This window comes from Ursus americanus, chromosome 28 (assembly GCF_024610735.1).
Source record: "Ursus americanus isolate L20-20 chromosome 28, mUrsAme1.1.p, whole genome shotgun sequence".
Classification (NCBI taxonomy): domain Eukaryota; kingdom Metazoa; phylum Chordata; class Mammalia; order Carnivora; family Ursidae; genus Ursus; species Ursus americanus.
Genome location: NC_142154.1, coordinates 12,397,820 through 12,424,946, shown reverse-complemented (window position 1 = coordinate 12,424,946; position 27,127 = coordinate 12,397,820). Strand labels below are relative to the sequence as shown.

The window sequence follows — 27,127 nt, the reverse complement described above, 5'->3', positions numbered from 1 at the left end:
CAGATATGCCACGAGTTCATGGGTTGGAAGACTCAATATTGTGAAGACGGCAGTTGTCTACACACTGATCTATAGATGCAAGCAATTCTTATTTTGTAGAAATTGACAAGCTGATTCTAAATATTATCTGGAAGTATAAGTGATAGGATCATTAAAGCAATTTGAACAAATAAAGCTTACACTGCCTAATTTCACAACTTTTAAATATATAGTAATAAAGACAGTGTGGTGCTGGCAAGAAGATAGGCATAGCGATCAATGAAACAGAAAATAGGCCCAGAAATAGATCCACATGCATGCAGTTAATTAAGAAAGTTGCCAAGGTAACTCCACGGGAGCAATAAGAGTCTTTTCAACAAGTGGACAGGACCAATTGGATGTATGTATGGGGGAAAAAATCACTAATCCTTACCAACAGCCACATAAAAGAAATAACTCTAAATGGATTATAATATTTAAATATAAGTGTTCAACCTTTAAAATTTTTAAGAAAACGTATGTGGAAAAACCTTCGCCATCTTGGGTGACATTTCCTAAGATACAAAAAGTACAAAGAATAATGTAAATAAAAGAAAAAATGGAATTTATTGGCAGCAATCTTCATTTGCTCTTTGAAAGACACAGCTAAGAAATGGAAAAACAAGTCACAAAAAGGGGAACAATATTATCTATACATGTACTGAAAGACAACTTGTATCCAGGATTTATAAAGAATTCTCACAACTTAACAGGAAGATAATCCAAAAAAATGAGCAAAAGATTTGGCCAGGCCCTTCACACATTACAGAAATGAATGTGAATACCTAAAAGCACATAGAAAGATACACAACATGATTATCCATCAATTAAGTGCAAGTGAAGACCCCTGGGAAATAGCAGTGCACGCATGATAGAAAAGCTACAGTTGAGGGGCGCCTGGGTGGCACAGCGGTTACGCGTCTGCCTTCGGCTCAGGGCGTGATCCCGGCGTTACGGGATCGAGCCCCACATCAGGCTCCTCCGCTAGGAGCCTGCTTCTTCCTCTCCCACTCCCCCTGCTTGTGTTCCCTCTCTCGCTGGCTGTCTCTATCTGTGTCAAATAAATAAATAAAATCTTAAAAAAAAAAAAAGAAAGAAAAGAAAAGCTACAGTTGAAAACACTGACAAGAGAGAAAGTATTGAGAAAATGTGGAACAGCTAGCTCTCTCAAACACTCCAGGTAGAAATACAAAATGATAAAACTGATTTGGAAAACCACCTGGAAATTTCTCATAAACTTTCTACTCCGAAATGTAGAAATTTAACATATAACATTTAATGTATGTCCCACAAAAACTTGTTCACAGATGTTCAGAGCATAGCAGCTTTATTCCAAATCACAGCAAAATTGGCAAGAGCCCAAATGTCCACCAACAAGTGAATGTAATATATCCATTCAATGGAACACTGCTCAGAATTGAAACACCTACAAAATGTCAGAATCAGTACATGAAGCTCTCTATTTCTCTGATACCAGGAAAGGTTCTTACTCTATCATGTGGGTTTCCTTCCTACATTCCATAACGCAGATGCAAAGGTGACCCAGTCTATATCTTCTACCAAAACATAACTTTAAGAAATCTCAAATCTTCCCCTACAAGTATTTCTTCACTTTTTGCCTCAAAATTTGTCAAAATTTTTATAAGGATAGATAAAAATATATATATATATGTCAAATCTCAGATGAGGAAAAGTGATTCACAAAGACACTTTGTGTTTTTCTAGGGAAAAGGCTAAAGATAGAAACATGTGAGAAAGAGTGCATGATTCCAAGGGAGCTGTGACTAATAAACTTAGCCACCACTGCCGCAGACGCTTGTACGAATCCTCTAGGTATTGTTTCATGAGGTATGACATGAGAAGCATGTTATCTTACCTCACAAGAAGTTTTAAAGCACAAATTGGGCTATGTTTTCCTCAGGTTCCATTATGAAGTGATTTGTAAATAATGAAGTAATCGACCAATCCAATGGCTGAATTATCTTCTACACAACCACGAGGATGCCTCACTTCCAAGTATTTAGCTTGGAATACCAAGTACGATGGCACTGCTATTTTCCCAAATACCCTGGGATAGCCTTGTTTAAAATTATATTAAGATTCTGTCCTGTCCCTTAAGAGTAGATTTAAGACTAGGAAATAGCCAGATTACGTGAAGCCAAGTCTCTGGATAACCTAAAAATTCTACGTTTGTTGAGACAAACCAAACAAACATAGAAAGTATGATAACAGAGATTTGTGTTTGTCATTTGTGAACTACACATTGTCCATGAAAGTAATGTTAAAAGAAACTGAAAAATGGAATCAAGATCCTCATTTCAATATATATGTTTTGATTGGGTTGCTCATACAAAATGATGGATTTTTGTTTGTTCTCATAAATCATCAGACTCACCACTGAGATTAGGCTCAGGATAATATGACTACTGTTTACAGAATATCACCTTGACCCAGTATTGGTCAGATTAACTAGGTAATCTTAAATTGTTATTCTACTGTATAATAGAATGACAAAGGATGACTTAATATGGCATAAATACATTTAGCATGTGATTTTTTATTTTTTATTTTATTTTTATTTTTATTTTTTTAAAGATTTTATTTATTTATTCGACAGAGAGAGAGACAGCCAGCGAGAGAGGGAACACAAGCAGGGGGTGCGGGAGAGGAACAAGCAGGCTCATAGCAGAAGAGCCTGACGTGGGGCTCGATCCCATCACGCCAGGATCACGCCCTGAGCCGAAGGCAGACGCTTAACCGCTATGCCACCCAGGCGCCCCAGCACGTGATTTTTTAAAAAGTTCACTTTTGGTAGAAAATTACTGAAAAACTTTTACATCAAGTTTCAGTCACGAACGTTCTACTTTCTAAGTTACTCATGCCTACAACTCAAACTAAACATTGAGGTTTTTAAAAAAGAGGTCAAGATTCATTTCATAAATACAGTTAAGGCTTAACATCAGAGTAAAAATGAACAGATATCTTGGAAGGAAAACAGATGAAAATTAACGCAATGTTCACCTTCCTTGCTACGAGCCCAAAGCTTATTAGGCAACCGAGTCAAAACCATACTGTCAGGCAATATCCCTAGAAGCATGAAGGAAGGGCTAGTTGAGTTATTTTGGTTACGGCACTACGGCTTCAAAGTTCAGTGACCTGTATTTAATATTCAAAGGGGTTAGAAGGTGTTTCACCTGCAAAATACTGCAGAGGGGACTAACTTCCATTGAAAACCAACAGTGATCTTTGCCTTATGACCAAGAAGAAAAAAAAATACACACACTTCTTTCCCAATATTGTGAAAATTGGTTCATTTGTTACAATACAAATTAAAATTTTTAAAAAGAGTGTCTCTTGAAATAATCATACAGTCTTTATGAATAACCATCCTGTCATCACAGGACATAATTTGAGAAGAGACGCTCATACACATGATTATTTTAGAATAAAGGTATTAGGTAAGGTGAAACAAAGCCATGCTACTTCTATTCCAAAGAACTCCAAGTTTAAACAAATAGAAAGTAATAGAAGAATCTGTTTTTAATTTGACCAAGTACGCATTCATTGTTCTAACAAATCAGTAAGCAGCTCCTTCTCAAGAAAATGTAACTTCCTTTATTGCTGTGAAAAGAGAAAAAAGCATTGTACGTACTACTATAATAAAGCAAAACCACAGTATACACCAAAAAACACCTCCAGGTCTTCTAATGTCCGTTCATCCGATTAAAAGTCTCTTTTGCTTCCTGGCCTACATTATGACACTTAGACATGATAGCTTAATATTTAAGACTTTTTTTAAACTGGCTTATACTTGACTATAATTCATAAGCCAATATCTTTCACAAATTCTTCATTCACAATCAAGAAACTATTTGCAGACCCCATACATGAAATGGTGTTCAGAATTTTGCCTTTGAACATACCTTTCGCTCATTTAGAAAGCTACTCCTTGAGGATTTCATCACCTTGGACGTGTTTCCTTTTCAACCCATCCCAGAGCACTACATACTAACCCCATCTTACTGCCACTGCTCTACTTCATGTATAAATTCACTGTTCATTTTCCCTTCATTAAACATTTGTTGAACACTATGAACCATGCTGATTTATTCTTTTTATCTTTCTTTCTTTTTTTTCAATTTGAAATAGTCATTTATTAACTGACCAGATTACAAAAATAATCATGGTAGATACCTTAGTTCAAGCCTATTGATCTGGTCTTCCCTGTTGCCAGCATCTTCAACTTCTACAAAAAGGGGTGCTCTTTTTCTTCATTCCCCCTCATGGAGAAGATAATTTGAAGGGCCATAAGAAGTTATTTGCTTCTTTGAAATATTTTCCAATGGTAGAGATCTCATGGATCAGAACCTCCATGCAAATAATGCCGTATTTACCAAAAGACTGAGCAACCAATGTGTTATCTACCAGGGCAATTCACTTTTTGTTGATTTTGCCACAACCATGCTTATAGATCAATTCATTCACTGATTTCAGGTTTGGGTACCCCCATGCCATATATGGTTCCACAATCCTGGAATCTTTGAGTTCACACCATTGATACCTCTGATCCTGATGACAAACGCCAGTTTGGGTTCTGCAGGTATGTAGAAGTTGCCAGCTTTTCTTGCCATCCTAGCTATTTGATCTCAGTTCTGTACATCTGCCGATATTCCTTGTGGTGATGCTTAGCTTTTTCATAGATAAACTTCCTCTTTGTCTTTCAAAGCATCTTTTGGGCAAACTTCCTACTCAGATGCGTGATCTTCAACTCTGTGAAATTGCTTTTTTTTTTTTTTTTCCGTTGAGGGTTGCTGGCACAGCAGGAACCTTCCTTTTCTTCTCTCTGTATCCTCCATGGTTCCAGCCAGAAAAGAGCTGAACCATGTTGATTTAGACACAACGCTAAACAAAACCAGCAAACCAATCACCACCCCTCACAACATCAGCAGTAACAAAACAGCCTTAATAGAGCCTACATTGTATTTGGGGATTAGGGATGAAATCGGTAAAATAAATAAGCAAACTATATATTATAAATCAGATGATAAAAACTGGCATGTGAAAATAAACCAAATGAGCAGGGATGAAAAGAAGGGAATATGAGGCAACAGATAAAGGGGTGCAATTATAAGTGGGGGCAACCAGGGAATGACTTGTGGAGAGAGCAACATGTGAGCCAAGTCCTTGGAGGAAGTGTGAAAATCCAGTTCAGTTGTTTCTGGTCAAAAGGATTAATAGATCTAAAGGTCCCAAAGTGGGAGTATGCCTGGTATGTGCAAGGAACAGCAAGAACCCCTGTGGCTGAAGCAGAGTGAGTAAGACACTTAGAAAGAGAACAGAAGTGAGAAGGGAACAGGAGTCAGTCTTGAGGAGCCTGGTCCAGGGCTGTAGGGTCTCTGAAGTTTATTCTAAGGGAGTGGCTGAGCTGTTGAAGGGCTGTGAGCAGAAGAAGGGCATTTATGTCAACCAATGTCATGATCTGAGTGAGGATAGGGAGGAGGAATTAGTGCTTGAGGACAGACATTATAACATAATCTAGAAGAGAGGAAAGGAGAACAGATTATAGAAATGTACTACATTTGTCAAGAGGCACTAAATGTGTTTTTCCATAGCTGTGCTTACCTATGGCTCTAATTGAATATAATGAAGGTAGAGAAGGAAAGGAAATTATTTGAAAGGCAGACCATGGAATTTGAGCTGGATATTGGTGAGGAACAATATAAAGTGTGGTAAGGATGCAATTTAAACAAATCAGTGTACTGATTAACAGATTAGAAGCAGCTGAAGAGAAAATTAGTGAGATGCAAAATGATTTCAAAGAAATTATTCAGAATGTAGACAAGAGAGACAGAGATACAAATACGTGAGAGAAGTTAAGAGATAGGGATGATACAAAGGAGAAGATGTTCGGGGTGGGGAGAAAGAATTAATGATAGAATGGGAAAGAAGACATATACGGAGATAAAATGCCCGAGAATTTTGAAAAATTGTATAAAGATACCCATATAGGAAACAAAAAGAGAAAGAAAGGAAGAAAGAAAGAAGAAAAGAAAGGAAAAGAAAGGAAAAGAAAGGACAAGACAAGATTCTTACATCCTAATGAAGGATCCTTACATCCCTTCATCCTAAATGAAGAATTTAGGCCTAAAAATGCCATAGTAGAACTGAAAAACACCGGGAACAAAAAAAAAAAAAAAGAAACATTTAAAAGCAACTAAAGAGAGAAAAATAGCTCAATTGCAAAGAAAAAGCAATTTGAGTGACTTTGTATCTCAGTGGAACAAGGAAAGCAAAAAGACACTATAGCATATATTAAATTTCAGTCTTTCAGTTTAGAATAGTGTATCTAGCAAATTATCTTATGAGTAAAACAAAGACATTTTTGGAAATATATGAGCCAGCAGTGCTCATCACCAAAAGACCCTGGTGAAAGTGTACATAAGATTTATTTTAAAGAGAAGGAAAATTGTTCCTGGTCCAAAGGCTGACTGCAAGAATGTATGTACTCAAAAGCAATGATAAATGTGTACGCCAATCTAAATAAACATTCACTTACCCAAAAAAAGGCTAATTTTTGTATAATAAGACAATCCAGAACTAAAATAGGGAGCCAGTAAAACCCATAGATTGGGAGTGGTATGGCTTGATTTAAAGAATTCTAAGACACCCTCATGTTAAGCCTGTGTGTTAAGGAGAAACATAAACTTCAGCTTTTCAGCATGAAGTGGAAGATTTACCTCAATCTTCCTGCAAAAAAACAGAAATCACACAAAAACAAACAAAAACCCCCAAAACAACTGTGACGACTGGATAATATACCAAATAAACAAACTCTGGTTGAAGACCTCTGAGAGCAACAAAGGCACCCAGGGTCCACGGAGACAAGATCAAGAATGGAAGACAAGGGGGCGCCTGGGTGGCACAGCGGTTAAGCGTCTGCCTTCGGCTCAGGGCGTGATCCCGGCGTTATGGGATTGAGCCCCACATCAGGCTCCTCCGCTATGAGCCTGCTTCTTCCTCTCCCACTCCCCCTGCTTGTGTTCCCTCTCTCGCTGGCTGTCTCTCTCTCTGTCAAATAAATAAAATAAAATCTTAAAAAAAAAAAAAAGAATGGAAGACAAATGTAATGGCGTGAAGCTTGGCTTGCTACTGCTTTATCTCCTCCAGGGATTTCTTTGTTTCCTTTTGTTTTGTTTTTGCCAATTCACTATGTGGGATGACATAGTGCCCTGGCACAGAGTAATAGCTTAGAGCTTGCTTCTATTTTAATAATCTAGGGAGCTAAAAATTGGAGTACGTAGAAACTATGGCAGCTGAGACTTGAGAGACAAAATGAATAGGAGAGATTCAAGCCCAACATTCTCCATGCATTTCTCCTGAGAAATTTACCATTTTCTAAGGCACGCATGCTTATGGTGAAAGGTTGAGACCTAGCAGAAAGTAAGAACTAAAAGCTTTCAGCAATCTCACTGATTGTGAAGGAGTAGTAGGAAACAAGGTCTCTCAGAAACACGACAGGCTTTTATTAAGACACCTGAAGGACTAGGCACTAAGCGGAGGGGTAACTAGAAATAGACCCATCCTCAAAATGCTTGAAATCCTATCTTGGATTATTTCAACCTTAATTGTATCATACAGACTTGTTAGACCCTTACCGCCTCCTCTATATTCTCTCTGCTGGAATACAACACAGTCCCTTATCCCCTATAACATTTTAATACATCTTATCCAGTATTAATAAAAATAATTAGTCATGGTTAGGAAAAAAAGACCAAAAATCAAGAGAAAAACAGACAACCAGGACAAGCAGGTGATTTAGATGTTAGAGTCACTGGATATGAATATTAAAATAGTTTGATTATTACATACATGAAAATGGATAGCAGCATGCAGAATCTCAGCAGAGAACTAGGATCTCCTAAACAGAACCTAATGGAAAGCTAGAAATAAAAAAATAATAAAAATTTTTAAAAAAAGGATATGTGAAAGGAAGAACTCACAAAATGAATTTAATAGCAGAATAAAAATGAGAAGATTCATGATTTGGTGTATTGGTAGAAAACGAATAACTATGCTAAAAAAAATACAGTACAAAAGCCACATGGCACACTGAGAAAAGTTTAATTTACACCTAAAAATTTGGAATCCAGGAGGAGAGAGGAAAGAGAGAATAGAGAAAAAGCTATAAATGTTATTGGATGAGAATTTCCCAAAATTTATAAAAGAAACGAAGTTACAGATTTAAAGAACCTCAAATACGATGAAGAGAAAGAAAACCACACGTAGGCACCTCAGAGCAAAACTGCACATAGCTGGTGACCAAAATAAGTTTGAAAGGCAGATACTGGGGTGGAGGGGGGAGCACGTCCTTCCAATGAACTACAATCAAACTGACAACTGACTCTTCCAGAAAAATGAGAAGAGCCAGAGGACAATTGGAAGGAATGTATGTATGAGAGGATTTATATGCTCCTAGAAAGTTTGGTAAGATGTACTCCTAAAGTTGCCTGGGCTTTGTATTTTGCTTTCTGGAAAGATATTAAACTACCGATTCAATTATTTAATGGTTTTAGGGTCCCTCAAGTTCTCATTCTTTTCCAGTCACTTTGATATGTTGTCCTACAAGTTTTATCTATTTCATACTTTTTTTTAACATTTTAAGCATAAGATTTCATAGTATCCTCTTATGTTTAATCTCTGGTTTATCTAGGTTTTTTCTCGTTTTAATACCAGATACTGTTTTCTTGTGCCTTTACTCTGTACGTTGAAAACTTTCAGAAGATAATCGATTTTATTAGTTTCTTGAAGAGACAATTTTTAATTTTATACTCCCTTCTATTCTATACATGTATTCTACTTCATTGATTTTGCCCTTATTTTTATTTCTAATTCATTTGGCTTCATTTTGCTGTAATTTTTCAATGTCTTGATTTTGACAGTTAACTTGCTAATTTTGAGTGTGACTATTTTTCAATACTGGTTTTGTCTTGTTCTATTTTTGTGGAATACAGCATATCAATTCCAACTCTTATGTGAAAGGGCAAAAAGCCAAGAATAGCCAAGGCATTCCTGAAAATGAAAAACAAATTAGAACCACGCTAAAGCCAAATGATGTTTGTGTAACATTACCGGTACAGACAAGAGACCAATGGGCAAGCCCACCCACGTACGGAAACCTGATCTATGACTTTCTGAAAATTGCAGATCACTGGGAAAAAAGTAGAAGAGTCAAGAACTGGAACTACATTAACTGGATAGCCAGAATACAACAATGGAATCAAAAGTAGCTTTAAAAATTTAATGTAGGGGCGCCTGGGTGGCTCAGTTGGTTAAGCATCTGTCTTTGGCTCAGGTCATGATGATGGGGTCCTGGGATTGAGCCCCACATCAGGCTCTCTGCTCAGCAGGGAGCCTACTTCTCCCTCTCTCTCTCTGCCTACTGCTCTGCCTACTTGTGTTCTCTGTCTATGTCAAATATATAAATAAAATCTTTAATGTAAAAAACCATAAAAAATTAAAGAATATCTTTATGACTTTGGGATAAGGAACAATCCTCAATGATACAAAATGCATAAACCACAGAAAAAATAACTGATAAATCTGACATGCAACACAAGAATTTTTTCATCACTAGTTAAGTTAATATAGAGTGAACAAATAAGCCACAAACTTGAAAAAGATACTTTTCTCACAAAGAATTTCTATCTGGATTATATAAGACACTTCTATAAATCAATAAAAAGGTAGGGGGTAAAGAAGAATTAAAAAAGAGCACAAAGGCCCCCAAACATATGACTCTTATTTGTAATGAGGAAAATGCAAATTAAAACTATACCAAGGTACCACTTCACACATCAGATGGATAAAATTTAAAAAGTCAGAGAATCCCAAGAGTTTTCCAACATGCAGAACAAGGATAAACTTTTATTTGATAACTGAAGTTCAGTCACTTGGGAAATGGTTGGCATTAGCTAAACACAATGTGCAGATGAGATAAACCTAGTATCTCCACTCCTGGGTATGAATCTGGGAGCAGTGGGTTTCAAACATTAGGGTACTTGGGAAGTACTAGGGAGCTGGTTTAAACAAGGTTGCTGGGCCTCGCCCCCTGCATTTCTGGTTCTGCAGGTTTGGGTGGGGCCCAGGAAATTACATTTCTACAAAGTTCCCAGGTGCTGCTGATGCTGCTGTCCAGGTACCATACATTACGAGCCATGACTCTCAACTCTTGCGTGTGCCCACCAGATGAAATGCATTCCAGTATCTTCAAGAACACTCTTCATGATAGCCAAAAACAAAAATGAAAAAAAAAAACAAAAACACAACAACAAAAACCCTGGAATCAATCCAAATGTCTCTCTAAAGTAGAATGGATAAATATAATTTACTCAATGGGGCGTCTGGGTGGCTCAGTCCCTTAAGCATTCGACTCTTGGTTTCAGCTCAGAGCATGATCTCAGGGTCATGAGATCGAGCCCCATGTTGGGCTCTGTGCTGGGCGTGGAGCCTGCTTGGGATTTTCTCTCTCTCTCCCTTGCTCTCTGCCTCTCCCCCAAATGCCCTCTCTCTCTCTCTCTCTCTCAAAATAAAAATAAAAAAATAAGGGGCACCTGGGTGGCTCAGTTGGTTAAGTGTCTCCCTTCAGCTCAGGTCATGATCCCAGGGTCCTGGGATCAAGCCCTGCATGGGGCTCCCTGTTCAGTGGAGAGTCTACTTCTCTCTCTCCCTTCACCTGCTGCTCTCCCTGCTTCTGCTCTCTCTCTCTCTAATAAATAAATAAAAATCTTTAAAAAAATAAAATAAAATCTTTAAAGATTCTCTCCCTCTTCCCCCCCCCCCAGCTTGCATGCTCTCTCTCTAAAAACAAAACAAAACAAACAGTAATAATTTACTCCTAAAGTTAAATGTCATACAGAATGAAGATGAACCCCGTGGATGAATGTCAAAAACAATACTGAGTGAGTTTGCAAGCCACAGAGTAAGACATTAACGTAGTATGTGATGGCTTTGATAAAATCTTCAAAAAACAGACGAAATTCAATTACATTGTTCAGAGACAGATACAAAGGTGGCAAACCTACAATGGATAGTGAGTGAATGATACAACATTCAGTAACACCATTACTTCTGGGGGTGAGGGATGAAGAAGGATCCAATCATAAAGAGGATAAAGAGGCAAATAAAGGACTTCTAAGATAATGGGAATTTTTAATTTTTAAGTTGGGTGATAGGCACATAGGTGTTTCTTACTGTTATTCTTTAAATCGTACACAGAGATGTATAGTTTTATAAACTCCCTTGTATATACAAATATATTTTATACTAATTTCTTTTTTACGGCAGGTAGCATACTACTAGAAACAAAAGGGTATGATTTTGCACTGACCCAGGAATGCTTTCAAAAGGCATGCAGTTGAGGGCTCCCAAGCAACCACTCCATTTGGTTACAACTGCTGTGGACAAAGAACTGATTTTAAAAAAGAGGAAGGCCAGGGTGGGGAATAAAGAAGAAAAAGAGAAAAGACAGCAACCAAAAAACTCTCTCTCTCTCTCATACACACACACACAGTGGACCAAATATGGCCCCTATTATTTGCCAGTTTACAACCTCTGGCCCAGATTACTCTAATACACTTCTAACTCATATATTAATCATAATACTTTTCTCTACTTTCTAATTCTTCACATCAAAGCCAAAGTAATAACCCAAAGCTTAGTTCTTATTGTGGTGCACTCCTGCTCGAAGCCTTTTATATCTGCCCACTCTCTAGAGACAGAGTCTAGAACTCTTAGTATGCTTTTCAAAGGCATCGAATCAAAATAGGGCCTGAACTTATATTTATTATTCTTTCGGACTCTCTTCTACCATATTTTCTATATTCCAGGCACAAAAATTTACCATTCTTAAAAACTGCCTGTGGGAGCGCTTGGGTGGCTCAGTAGGTTGGGTGGCTGGCTTCAGCTCTGGTCATGATCCCAGGATCCTGGGATTGAGCCCCACGCTGGGCTCCCTGCTCATCGGGAGCCTGCTTCTGCCCCCCCTCTTTGTATGTGCAAATGCGTTCTATCTCTCTTCCTCTCAAATAAATAAATTCTTTTTTAAAAAAAACTGCCTATGTTTTCCTTCTCAGTGCCTTAACCCAAGTGCCCCTAGGAATGTTCTTTTTATCTTTCTCACTGGTTGCCCTGGTTGGAACAAGCCATTATGTTACCCGGTGTTTCCTAATGCCTTAGGTTCTATAAATACCAAGTAAATGTATTTTGTCTGGCATCATGGTCATTTTGTTCAAGTTTTACTCTTGGAAATCCTGAAGCATATATAATTTATATCTGTATTTCTTATAAAACATAGGATGGTCTTGCACGTAATAGATACTCAAAGATTTATTGAAACAGGAGTCAAAATGAGCATTAAAAGTCTAACTGAATCCTTTGCATTTGAACAACCTGTCACCCAACACTGTGGTTGGGTGAAGTCACAACATTGGGTAGCTTGTAGTGGTCTGGAGGGCAGACCAGGAAGCCCTAAATCAGAATCCAAAGAATGGCTTTATACAAAGGCAAGGGGATAAAACCTGAGATACTCCAGATGCATGAATTACAAATAACCCCCAAGGGCAGCAAGCCCCAGGTGAACATTTGTGTGTGGGTGAGCAGGAGAAAGTTCTGGCGAGTGGTTTATTTCCAGTCTACATCAATCCCCAGAAAGTCAAGGTGGGCAAATATACTGTAGGTTCCGAATCAATTAAAACTGCTGAACTGATTAATCAATTCAAACATCCATTCAACCAACATTCACGGAGTGTTTATTATGTATGGGGCACTAGCTTCTATTTTAAAAAAGGAATAAGATACTTTCTGTCATCCAGCAGCTACCAGTATAAACTATCTCAAACTCACACATGCACACACGTGCATGCACGCGCGCGCACACACACACACACACACACACACCTGGAATTTCTGATCACGTCTTACTTACATATGGTTGTAAATAGAAATACCAGAGTAAATCATTATATATGATCACACAGTAATCAAAAGGACATTTTAAATGAGAAAATAAATTTGTTAATAATTTTGCGGTTGAGTTTGACTGTGGAGCCGAGTGCTCTTAACGACCACGCTGTACTTTTTCCTGTTGTGTTATTTTCAACAGTTCTGAGGTGATTACATTTTCTAACATTAAGCATTTATTTAGTGGTGCTTGGGACATACTCACTTTGATTGGCTCTAAATCATGGCTTTCTCTATCCTAGCAGTGTGCTCTTGGAAATATTGCATAACCTTTTTCCGTCTGTAAAATGAGAATGGTAGGATCTGCCTCAAGCCCTGTTGAGAGGACTCAAGGCAATGATGGAAGGGAGGAGTCATCATCACTGCCATGCTTCTTAAAGCAGATGAATGACTGCACCCAAGTCAAAAGACAGTAATAGAAGCATGAAGAAAGCCACTTGGAAGATAAGGCTTGTTGGTCTCTACGTCACTAATTTCTGTGGAAAAGCACTCTGGCCATTCATTCGTTCAATGAGAAGACGTTTACTCAGTTATTCCTTTGTATTTTCCCAATGCTAGAGAGGGACAGTGCTTAGTTTAGACCTTCTCTTTAGTAAGAGAAAGAAAGCACAAGGAAAAGACATGACAGTGGTAAAAAAAAAATTTTTTTAAGGCTTCCCTTGCTTAGAGGTGGTAAGACAACCAATTGGGCTGGATCATAGAGATATGGGGCTGGAGATAAGGGTGGGTACAAAGTGGGGGCCAGTTAGTGGAAAGACCTGTATGAAATGGTAATAGGTTGAAGATGTGATTATAAGCTAAACACAAAAATAACAGGATCGGATATTTAATTAGATAATTTCGGTAGCAGAGTACCCTTAATTATGGGAATGGAGTAATGAAATGAGAAACAGAAAAACCTTTTAGGAAGGAACTGCAATAGCCCAGGAGAAAAGGCAAGATCACTTCTGTCTGGGATGCTCAGGGATGTTTTAAAAGAATATAGGCTTTGGGGGCACCTGGGTGGCTCAGTCAGGTTAAACGTTTGACTCTTGATTTCACCTCAGGTCATGATCCTGGGGTCATGGGATCAAGCCCTGCATTGGGCTCCATGCTCAGTGGGGAGTCTGCTTGAAGATTCTCTCTCATCCTCTCCCTCCACTCACATTATCTCTCTCTCTCAAATAAATAAATCTTTTTTGAAAAAGAATATAGGCTTTTGTTGGTTTTTTAAACATGGTATGGATTCTGATGAACTGTGGGAAGCCACATGGGGAAACACTATGGATCTGATGCCTGGTTATACTTATTTACTCATCAGGAATTACTTCTGATTTCTGGACAACTCTTAGAGTCATTCCTGGTCTCCTCATCCCTTTGGGTTGGCCTATGAAATTAGTTTACCCATTCCTCTCCTTGTTGGGGTTTTTATATCTAAGATCTACCGTGTGGAGAGGCACATAGCTTCCTCCTAGATGTAAAGCCCTCCGCCATACATCAGCAGCCATGGAGGAAGCCAAATGAGCTAAGCAAATACCAGAAATCTTTCAAGTTGCTGCTAACATATGACTTTGGTATATTTGTAACTGCAGTTCTCCCAGCCACTCTCTGATGGAAATGTCCACAGTCCATAACCTCTCCCCTCCTTCCAAATGTATGCCTCACTAAATTACTTCCTATGCAAGGAGCCAATGCTTGCTTCATAAATCCTTATCCATCAGATAAGCAACATAAATGAAGGATTGCAATGAAGGGCCTAGTTGTGGTAGGCAGAATAATGGTACCCCAAAAGATGTCCATGTCCTAGTCCCCAGAACCTGTGAATACATTTCAGTGCAAGGGAAACTAAGGTTACAGATGGAATTCAGATCGCTAACCATCTACCCTTAACATAGGGCAATCATCATGGATTACCTGGCTGAGGCCAGTGTAACACAAGGTCAGTCCTTACCAGTGGAAGGTGGATGCAGAAGAAAAAAGCCAGGAAAAGATGTGAGGGCAAAGCAAGGCCAGAGAGATGCCATGTGATGACTCCACAATGTGCCCTTGCTGGATGTGAACCTGGAGGAAAGGACCATGAGGCAGGGAACATGGGCAGCCTCAGAAAGCCGGAAAAGGAAAGGACAAAGATGCTCCCCTAGGGCCACCAAAATAGAATGCATCTCATCCAGCATCTTGAGTTTAGGCCAGTGAGACCTGTGGTAGACTCCTGTCTTCCAGAACTGTAAGAGAATACATCTGCACTGTCTAAAGCCACCTAACATATATGGTAATTTGTCATACTAGCAACAGGAAACTAATAAAGTAGTATAATGTGAAAGGGGGAACATACCTAGGGAAATTGGAAAGAGCTGTCTAGACTGGCCAGAAAGTGAATTCCACACCTTTGGAAAGAACAAGGGTCTAGGAAGGAATTTGTTCCTCCTGATCTAATCTCTGCTTAGGAAGAGGTAAGGGGAATAGAGAAAACCATCATGGAAGACAGGCTTTGGCAAATGTCAACTCTGATCGGGCCCAGAACTGAAATGCCCTTCCCTGCCCTGACCCTCCCTTTTCTCCCCTGTCCTCTAATAAAAACTTCATATCTCAACCCGTACATCCAAGTCATGCTCTGGTTGCTGTGTATATATAAGTTTATATATATGTATAAACTTATCTGAATCAAGACTCATTAACCATATATTTCCTTGAGCATTGAAATATGCCATTTCTAGTGTTCATCTGACATTGTCTTGGACTATTTCTACATGACATAAAATGGTCTGGTCAGTTCACTGGGGGGAAAACGTCAAACTGGGCATCTTGCCTTATCTCTTTTTTTTTTTTTTCTTTTAAGATTTTATTTATTTATTTAACAGAGAGAGAGACAGCCAGCTAGAGAGGGAACACAGGCAGGGGGAGTGGAAGAGGAAGAAGCAGGCTCCCAGCGGAGGAGCCTGATGTGGGGCTCGATCCCAGAACACCGGGATAACACCCTGGGCCGAAGGCAGATGCTTAATGACTGAGCCACCCAGGCGCCCCCACCTTATCTCTTAAAGACAAAACTCCACCAACTAGTTCTAGTTTTATGTGGGAACAACCCTAACTGGAAATTTGCCCCCAGTACTTTTGCAGAAGGACACCTGAATTACATGTTTCCGATTTTTATTATCCTCTGTGACTGCCAGAATAAACAATATGTATAATTTTCAAACTTCCAATTTCACGGTAACACTTTTCTGTGTAAAAGAACATATGGACATTTCCATGGATGTATGTAGCTAATTCCATTCTGGTTCTAGAAGTCCATACATAAGTCCATATAATCCTAAAATTAACTATAAATTGGAGACTTTTAGACTATATTCTTCTAGACATGGAATTTTTGTTGACTTTTATTTTCCCTTTTTGAATGTATTATGGAACATTTTGTTTACAGATTTATTTATTTATTTGAGAGAGAGAGAGAAGGAGAGAGCACAAGCGCTGGGGGAGGGGGAGAGGGAGAGAGAAAGAATAATCTCCAGCAGACTCCACGCTGAGTGCGGAGCCAGACATAGCGTTCGATCCAATGACACTGAGATCACAACCTGAGGTGAAATCAAGAGCTAGATGCTTAACTCACTGAGTCACCCAGGTGCCCCTTACGGGACTTTTTAACAGAAAATAATGCTTCTAACCTGTATTTATACATCCCAAATACTAAATACATAATCCTTCCCCCCTTGAAATATGAAGCATTTATTAAAATCCCATCACTTTCATGTTTGTATCATGCTACTGGCCACTCTATACTTTACATTTGTTGATGATATTATATAAACAGAAAATGGTCAGACGATCGCCTGTGGCCCAATAAAAGTCCCTACACCACTCATAAAGGCAGAGCAACTAGTTTGCAAAGTAGAAAAGCACTGAACTAAATGAAAGAGAGCAACTAATGGGCTGCAACTATCAGCTTTTTCCTCCTGGAATGATCATAATTTCAGGTCTACAACCAAACAATAAATTTCTCATTACGCGTTTTTGCAGAAACTGGTAATTGAGCAGTTGAAAGGCTGATTTTGGTAAATATATCTTCCAAAGCCATCAGCATATTCTCTGCTCTGATTAAAGGAAAGGAGGACAAATCCTCACACTTTTATTTACTCCCCATAAAGCTGGGTATCTTGAAGGGGTCAAGGAAAAATCCCATTACATGTACCTATAAATATTATTTCAGACACGTAACCGTTGGCACAGGGTGCACCATTCATGGCAGAAGTCAGATGGGGCTTTAATTGTACTGTCAGTGGACAAAGCATTCTCGAAAAGTGTTCTCTGACTTTGGTCCCATGAACATCAGGCTACAATTGTGACAAAAAGCTTAAACTTCACACTTACGACTGACTCCATGTTCATAGAAAGATCAGATCAGAATGGATACAGGAAAAAATCGCTCTGGGTAATAAAGCAAGTGTATCTAATTAGCATTAGTGCAGTGATCAAGTAAAGCAGTTCACTGTATTAAGTTACTCTGCCTGTAGCTTTATTTCTGGCACTAAAAGAAGGAGGCTTGCAATCCGCTCACATTAAGCCTGCAATAGCTCTGTACATACTCCGTGTGCTGAAAACAGACTAAGGTGCTTCAATTTAGGAAGCCTCCAAGAGTGATTAGGGAGTGATGCTATTTAGAAGCAAAGTACAACCCTTTAGGAATCTGTTTGAGAATGCCTTAGATGGTCTCCTGCTACTCTGATAGCCTACCTATTCTCTTCATCAAAAGGAAGACCGCTTACAACCGAGCCACACATTCCTGCCACCAAACACAAGCATGAAGCCAGGTTTGGGTCCTCCTCTCCCTGAAACATGCTTTTAGGGGTCCTGAATTTCTCTCGGGAGGATCCTGAGAGCTTTGCTACGACACTGAGACATCACTATAAACCAGGAAGGAACGCAAAATAGGGTCTTTAAGTACGTACACACACACACACACACACACTCTCTCTCTCTCTCTCTCTCTCTCTCTCTCTCACACTCACTCAATCTTTCGCTCCCCACAATAAAAGTTCAAATCAAAACCCAGCACTGACAAATTCAATTTTTGGCCTGTTATGTTCAAAATCTGTTGCATCATGTAAATAAATGTGCCCAAAGCAACCACCACCACAACAAAAATCCCTGAAACAACAATGAACCTATTTAAAGATGCTGCTTGAATTTTAATGCCTTTCATTTCAAACCAAAAATAGGAAGTTTGATGACATGAACAGAAAATAAAGTCTTCCTCCAGCCTTTCTAGGATATGATCCGCTTAAGCACAGAATGAAAATATTTTAAAAGGCCCTTTAAAAACCAAGAGGCAGATGTTCAGGTAAAAGCAAAGCCAGGAGATTGTATATTTTAACAAAGCTATTATATGTGCAGCCCCAAGTTAGGAGTGGCATTGAGGCTAGGGCATGTCTAAACCATCACCACCTGTTTGCCTTGAAAAATCAATTAAAGTCACACTTTCAGAGTAGTCCCCTTCTAACCAATAAAACTTAGCCAGCTTCATCGAGAGACTCGAGTCCCTCACAGGGAATGTACTTGAAACCGGAATCCTTAGTCTTGCTTTCCTGCCCTGCTTGCATTCATATAAACTAACCACAGTAAAACCAGCCTTCAGGGGCAATGGTAGAAATGGGAGGAGGAAAAAGACCGAAAAGAGAGAGAGACAGAGAGAGAGAAATCCTTATTTCCATTGGCTTCCTATCGAGAATCATACTTCCTTTTGGTGAATTCCAGTAATTTCTTCAAAGGCTCTATTTTTTTTTCTTTTCTTTTCTTCTCCTACAGAAGTCTGTGCTACATTTTCTGTGCAACAGAAGAGATCCAGCTTTGCAAGTTGAAAGCAAGGGCAGGAAAGCCATCCCAAGTGTTTTAGTAATTAAACGAATATGCATAATGAACCATATGCCCAAAGGGCCTGTTCTTCATGTGGGCCAGATTTTTGTTTGAATTTTTAATTTTTATATACAGATGAAACATTCAGTGTAATCTACCAACAGTGTGAGAGAGCATGCAATCAGGGAAGTGCGAGGGACAGTCCACGTAGGAGCAGGAACAGGAGACACCAGAGAAATTCTGCTCTGAAGATGTTGATTCAAATGTGTTTTTTCCCCTCTAGCAATTGTTCTTGTCATCTGCTCCGAGGCTTCAGGAGACACATATAACGAATACACTGACAGCTTTATACAGTATGAGTAAAATACAGTGCCGTCAGCCGAAAAGTGTGAAAATCCCATGGGACAAACAAGGATTTCTTAAAAAAAAAAAAAAAATCCTTCTACACCCATCATTCAGACTACCATCTTGAATTATAGGGAATCCTCCCAAGTCTCTTCCGGAAGCTACATAAATATTATATTGTAGGCTCTAAGCCACATATATTAGTGATTTGAACTGATCGGAGACGAATTCTTACCTCTCAGTGATGCAGTTGTGCATAGTGGGTAAAAACTGCTCAGGGTGAAATGCAAGCTTGCCCTCCCCACTCCTACAGCTATACACACCATGCAGTTAAGGACTCAATATGCTTGCTCAAACATACAAATCCCCAATATTTCCTAAACTACTGTGATGGAAGAACGGGTAACACCTTCCTTTAAGCTTTTCAGTGTCATTTTCAAAATACTGAGTTATAATCAAAGCAACGTAAGAGACATAGTCTCTGATAAAATTTACTCTATCAGCTCCTGGACACACAGGATCGAGGAAGCATTCTCTAATGCAGAAGAGAGCTTTTTAAAAATGTGTTTGCACAATGTTTGAAATTTACAGTGATGGTCTGGACAAAGTCACCAGGTCCTTCGGGTGGGTCAATCTTGTAAATGCCTAATTCAGGATAAACATTTCAGAATGGGGTGTGTGTGTGTGTGTGTGTGTGTGTGTGTGTGTGTGTGTGTTGGGGGCACAGGGGGGCAGCAGCACAGAGGAAATGCTAAAGTTCACCATCCTCCACGTCTTTAATGGAAATAACCTAAATGCAAGATGCCACACTGGGCCTTACGGCATTGAGAAAAGATTACGAAAACAAATCTGATCAAAAATCAACGTGAAGCCTTAGACTCTTTTCAGCCCCCATTTTGAACATGGATATGCTGTCATTTTCACAATGTAAACACTAGAAATGGAATGCAAAGCATTTAAAGAGCAAGTAATAATGGAGCTGTAAATAACATCTCTCATTGCTTTCACTCTTAATTCAGAGTTTATGCCTTTGACAATGGCTGGGTTACTTGATCTAGTGGTCTCAGTGGAAAGACAGATAAACTTCAACTGCAGGCAGAAGACAAAAATTGACAAGGAGCGTCACCTTTCCTGACTGTTTAAATCCTTTAAGGAAGTGTCGGAGCAATTAGAGAGGGAGTGTAATCTTTGCAGAGTGCATTAACACTCTCCGACCTCCCAGACAATAGATCAGACCTCAGACACATAATGCTTCCCTAAGGCTTTTTAGCCAGCATATTTGATCTCTTAGTCACTCCGTGTGTTACTATAGGTATCATCCACATAGAAGGCATTATTCATAAGCACTACTGTCCACTAGGTCTGAGACCAGACTGCAATCAAGCAAAAGCAGGAAAATCACCTTAATCCTCTGCGTATTTCCTGTATCTTTAAGATGGGGGGTGGGAGGGGAGTCTAGACTTCTGGAAAATAGTCTTTCACAATTCTCTTATTATTTTTTAAAGCTACAAAGTCTGTTCTGTAAAAGTGAATTACAGTAGTTCCCCCCTTATCTGCGGGGGATACTGTCCAAGACCCCCAGTGGCTGCCTGAAACCATAAAGAGTACCGAGCCCTCTATATGCTGTGTTTTTCCCATACAATGATGAAATTTAATTTATAAATTAAGCACGGTAAGAGATTAACAACAGAGATTAATAACGAGTAACGAAACAGAACAATTATAACAACATACTATAACAGAAGTTATGTGAATGTGGCCTCTCTCAAAATATCTTTTGTATGGGACGGAGTGCTAGGTTACTAGTGACCTTCTTTTTTTTTTTTTAAGATTTTATTTTTATTTATTTGAAGAGATAGAGACAGCCAGCGAGAGAGGGAACACAGGCAGGGGGAGTGGGAGAGGAAGAAGCAGGCTCCCAGCAGAGGAGCCTGATGTGGGGCTCGATCCCATAACGCCGGGATCACGCCCTGAGCCGAAGGCAGACGCTTAACGACTGCGCCACCCAGGCGCCCCTACTAGTGACCTTCTGACAGACATCGGACAGAGGGTCTTCTACTCCTAGACCACAGTTGACACCGGGTAACGAAACCATGGAAAGCAAAACTGCGAAGAAGGGGAGACTACCGTAGTTGCATTAATATGGATGGGTCATTAGATGAGCATGGGCTGCAGGGAGGGGGGTAACCTCCAAAACGTTTGATGTTTTTTGTCTATAAAATGAACTTCAGAATCGACTCACTGAAAAAAAATTCCAGGTGAGATAAACAGTACTGTAATATGCAAAAGAAAGCAAAGAGGGGGGAATCAAACTCCTTGCACTCCAAGCTTTTAAATCTTCATCTGTCCTGCAGGTCACATGGCAAGACACACTGGTCAGGCAATAACCTATTTCCTGATGAACACATCCTGTTCCAACTGCTAATCTCACAGTGGAAGCTTGGCTTTTACCATTTATTATAAACATTTTCAAGAACTGCTTACCACGATATATTTTTTAATGGATTAGATTTTGGTCAGCTGCTAACAGAGCAGAGAACTGAATATTCTTTATACAAAGACAGCAAAATAGGTTTTCTGAGACTCTGACTTACTTTCCACTTTTCTCCCTCATGAGTAATTGGAATAGCAATTGAAACAGAATATAAGAAGGCTAGAAGGTTTCTTTTCTGTTCTTTTTTCTTTTCCTCCCCCTTCCATTATAAGAAATTCTGTACCCAAGCTTATGGTATACAAGACCTTATTGGTTTTGAACTTTATCACAAGACTTAGTGAAACGTTCACAAGAGAGACAAAGGCCGAAATTGACATAATTTGCTCAAGACTATCACAGCTTTGTTGATGACACTTAGCATTTAAAGCCTATAGCATGTAAAGTAAAATAATTACATTTTCTTAGAATCAAGGCAGTTCCCCCTTGAAAATGTGTACTGCCAAGGTTTTTCAAATGAGACTGCAAGAAAAGAGAAGAGCTGCATATTAGCTTTATGTTTCAGCGAATCACTTTGGAGTTAGCATTTGCAAACCCCAACTTGAGAAGGAAAAAATGGCAGATGAAAATATATACGCACGAAAAGCAATTTAAGAACTTTTGAACCTTAACTAGCAATAAAGAAAGATCTACTGAATGCTTTAACTTTGCTTCAACACTGCCTAAAATTCAAAATGAAATAAAGAAAGTAACTGGAAAAAATGTTACCATATCGACTATGCATCTTCTAATGTTTTAAAAGAAATTGTTTATGTTTTTAATCCCTGGGTAAAATTGCTTTCAAGGAATTCGTGATTCCATTCAGATTAAAGGTAACCATGAACAATTAGCTAAGGAAGGAAATGCCCTCTGGAACCGACTGGATTTAATACTCTGATGAGAAGGTGTATCTGTGTACAGACACACACACACACACACACACACACACACACACACACACACACAGTGCACTATGCCTGAGCAATTTAGTACAATAGCAAAGGACTTTATAACCCTGACCAATGGCATAGGCGTACAACTTCAGTTAAGAAAATTAAAAATGAAAGGGAAAACAGGCTTAAAATCGTTGTCCTAGGAAATCTGTACCAACTTCACATTAATTCGGATCTCATCCCTTGTGCGTAAAGATGAACATGCCATAGAATATCTGAGTAAATTATCATAAAAAGAGATTACGCAATGCCAAAACTTGAGTTTTTTTTTAAACTAATATAATGATTTCTGCTTGTAGATGATTGTATTAAATTAAAAATAAAAATGCTGAAATTAAAATCCCCAAGAAGCAATCCACAGAAATTTACCTTGGACTTTTACCATTTATGAGTTTCTATCGCCACCTGCAGGACTATCTTTAAGTAAAGCCAAGCAATGGTCAGGCTCTTGCCATTCTTTCTTTTCGTCTTTTCCTTTCTTCTCTTCGTCCTCCTCCTCTTCCTCTTATTGTGTGTGTGTCTGTGTACGCCTGTGTGTGTGCACTAAATTTCTAGGGTATCAATTATTTATCTTTTGAAACAATATATATTATTAAACATGTAAAAATCACCAAGAAAATGCAAAATTAAATTTACTGAAAGGTGTAGGGGACTGTGGCCACAGGCAGCCATTTTTTTTTTTTTTTTTTTTTTTTTTTTAAACAGCAAAGCACACATCACATTCTCCAATTCTGGAAACTAAAATTCTGATGGAAACTTAGCCTATAGTATTTTCCTTACCAAAATGATGAGGACTTCAATGATTTCCAAGGACAGCAGGTTTTCTAAGGAACAGTTTACAAAAAAAGTTTATAACTGCATATACCTGGCTTATAGCAGAGAAGAAATAGACCAGAGAAGAAAGTAACAGCAAATTCGTACCTAGGGTTTTGTTGCTCTTTAAACAAAAGACAAAGGTTAGATAGTATTTTGCTAAGTGTTACTGTAACCCAATAAAGAACAAGTTTTAAGAGCAGATGTCAAAGCTTCAACACGAAAGCACAGACCATCACCATCGTCATCACCATATTCATGTTTTCGTCACTATCAACATAAAGTTTGGATTAGAAGGATCCATCACCTGGGGTGCCTGGCTGGCTCAGTTGGTTTAAGTGACCAACTCTTGACATTGTCTCAGGTCATGATCTCAGGGTCTTGGAATCCACCCAGCGGCCCTTCCTTGGGCCCTGCGAGGGCGGGGTGAGACTGCTTGGGACTCTCTCTCTCCCTCTACCCTACATCCCCACGCCAACGCATGCATGCTCGTTCTCTCTCTCTAAAGTAGATAAATAAATAAATTAAAAAAAAAAAAAGAAATGGGGGCGCCTGGGTGGCACAGCGGTTAAGCGTCTGCCTTCGGCTCAGGGCGTGATCCCGGCGTTCTGGGATCGAGCCCCACATCAGGCTCCCCCGCTATGAGCCTGCTTCTTCCTCTCCCACTCCCCCTGCTTGTGTTCCCTCTCTCACTGGCTGTCTCTCTCTCTACCGAATGAATAAATAAAATCTTAAAAAAAAAAAAAAGAAAGAAATGAAACGAAAACAAGGATCCATCCCCTGCAAGAGAAGGGTCAGCCAGATGCATATGAAGTAACTTCGAGACTTTTGCTCCTCTCAGCCATATCACCCTTATGAGTAGCAGGTCTGCAGACATATACAATATTGCTCAAATGTAAGACTTCAGGAAAAATGTTGTTTTTTATTTTTAAGAACATAATTCATGGCTATCGTGTAGACATAGTTCATACTCATGAACTAAAACCATACTTGTGAAGTTCATGACCATAAACAGCACATACTAGACAAGTGTATAGGGGTTGAGCAGCAACCTCTGTTCTAACAAGCCAGGAGGCCTTGGGAAAATCACTTTACTGAATGTGAAGGACCCTCTAATGTAACATTCTATAGCTCCATGCTTTTCCAGACTTAAAACAGTAGCCATGAGGGTGTTGTTTTCAATACCTAGTGAGCTAAGAAGTGCATTTCTTTCTTCTTTTTTTTTCCTTGACAAAATGAAGCATCTTTGGCAATAACTTGAAACAAAAATTTTAAAAAGCTTGCTCAGAAATAGAAAAGTCATTTTAAAGGGCCAGAATAGATAGATAGATAGATAGATAGATAGATAGATAGATAGATAGATAGATAGATTTGGGCTATGTATATATTGGTTATATATGGATTTGGGCTATAAGAAAATCCCAGTGAGATTAAAAATCAGCAAACATTGTACAGAAACATGGCTTAGATGAGGACCTATTGAATTGGATTTTAATTGTCTTTGCAACTTTTTAAATCAAAGTGAGAGTTGGAATATCAGGCCACTGAATGTCTCCCCCCACCCCAAATTAGCTGTTATTTAAAAAGCCAATGACACAACACTGAGAGAGGAGGAGAGGTAGCAAAACACAACTTCCTAAGTCATAAATCAAATGGCAAAAAGTACAATACAGCATAGTAAACCCTCACCAGACCACAAAGAAGGTTTTTCTCCATAAACATCAGATCAGGCGGCTAGAATGATTACCAGGCTCTCCTATAACTGTCGCCTGTAGTGGGTCTAATTACAGGCTACAGGCTAAGGCAAGCACGCCCGCACTGCACATGGCAATAAAAGGGCCATCAGCTTGCCAAGCCCAGCCAGACAACGGAGAGCACATGCCACCTGATGGGGAGCCCCAAAGATCAGCCAGAGAGACTAATAAAAATGACAGCTTTGAAACAAATGACAAAGCTCGGACCAAAAAAAGAAAAAAAGGCAGTATCAAATTAGCCAGAAATACAGCTGCTGATCACGGCTCTTCAACAGGTCCGGACCAAAAGCAGGGAACAGGTTATAACTGTTTTCACACACACCGGTGATTTTTCTCCCTCTCCTTCTCTTTTATTTCTAGATTTTTTTTTATTTTTGCATCATACAAAATGTTTGCACATCCAGGTGTCACATATAGAAACAGATGGAGAAGGGGGGAGAAAAGCACTCATCTCTGTAAGAATCAAAAATAAAATCCCCCTCATTCAGGGGCTGTTGATTGGGTTAGAGATTTGCCAGCTCCCTTCCTCTTCCCCCTGGTTCTCCAGCTGCTGGCTGCCTTTTGGCCCTTTTGCTGTAGATCAGCACCACCCCTCTGGATGGGCAACATCGAGAGAAAGCTAGAAAAATGCACATTAGACAAGATTATGATGAAGCTGTTAGGCTGTCTACAGATTTTACCTTCTGATGGGGCCACAGGCTGTCATGGCCAGAGGAGGAGTTAGAATAAAAAGAAAGCAGTATCTGCTAACAGATGGTTTGTACTGGTTCTAGCACTCTTCCAAGAAGCATAGATTAGAAGCCTGCTGTGTACCCAACACATAAACCATAAGGACATATGCAGAGGTAAAAGATGGGACCTTTGACATTCTGTAGCTCACACTGTCCTAAAACAATCCTTCCAGGGGCGCCTGGGTGGCACAGCGGTTAAGCGTCTGCCTTCGGCTCAGGGCGTGATCCCAGCATTATGGGATCGAGCCCCACGTCAGGCTCTTCAGCTATGAGCCTGCTTCTTCCTCTCCCACTCCCCCTGCTTGTGTTCCCTCTCTCGCTGGCTGTCTCTATCTCTGTCGAATAAATAAATAAAAAATCTTAAAAAAAATAAATAAAACAATCCTTCCAACATATGGCTAAGTTACACTGAATAAGTCTTCAGTGTTTCACATTAACCTGAATTATTAGGTCATAGAAATAAAATTCCTCCATTTTTGATGTGAAGAACTAATTTACTAGGTTGAACATGAAGAGTATTCTCAGAGCTTTAAAGACAGAGCTGCATGCTTTGGTATTTGGTGGTTCTAGGCACATGAAACAGCCCTAGGAATAGCTGACTCTCGAACACTAATATATGGCATATAATACAATGATTTGCACCCCCCCCCATCCTGGAACAGGTCGTCCACAAGTCCTCACACGTCATCCTCTGTGATGAAGCAGCAACTATGCACATGCCTGTGTGTGCACCTGCTTTAGCGAGCCTCTCTCTGAGTTAGGAGAACAACACCATACCTACCAATAGTGAGATCAGATAATAATTTCCACCCACATTTGTAGCCGATTTCATATTTTTAAAATATTCTAATGTGTATTAAGTTGATCTCCAAAGGACAAATTTAATTTTTCGTATGGTGTGCGTTAATCATTAAATGGCACTGCTGTGGTTTCAACTATAAGAGGAGGGCAGTGGAAAGAAGCGGGGGTGGGGTGCAGCAAGAGAAATGGGGGGGCTGGGAGAAGCTGGGAGGAGGGGTAGATGGATGAAAAGGAGGAAGGGAGAGAGGGATGAAGAGAGATGGGGAAAGAGGGGAGGCAGATAAGAGACTGGTGAGGACTTAGCGTGACAGTTTCATCTTCGTATCTCAGTACCTAACTATGCTTGAGACGCTGGACAAACAATGGTTGTAGAAAGCGAGGGAGGGAATGAATGGGGCAAGC

General features: G+C 39.4%; 1 protein-coding gene and 1 pseudogene across 4 annotated transcripts in view; both read right to left on the bottom strand.

The window, feature by feature from the left end:
- The window catches only part of MCTP2 (multiple C2 and transmembrane domain containing 2), a 242,000-nt gene that overhangs the window by 50,740 nt on the left and 164,133 nt on the right, over nt 1-27,127 (bottom strand). The window lies entirely within an intron of this gene.
- LOC148107559 (large ribosomal subunit protein uL30 pseudogene) lies at nt 936-6,203 on the bottom strand (annotated as a pseudogene).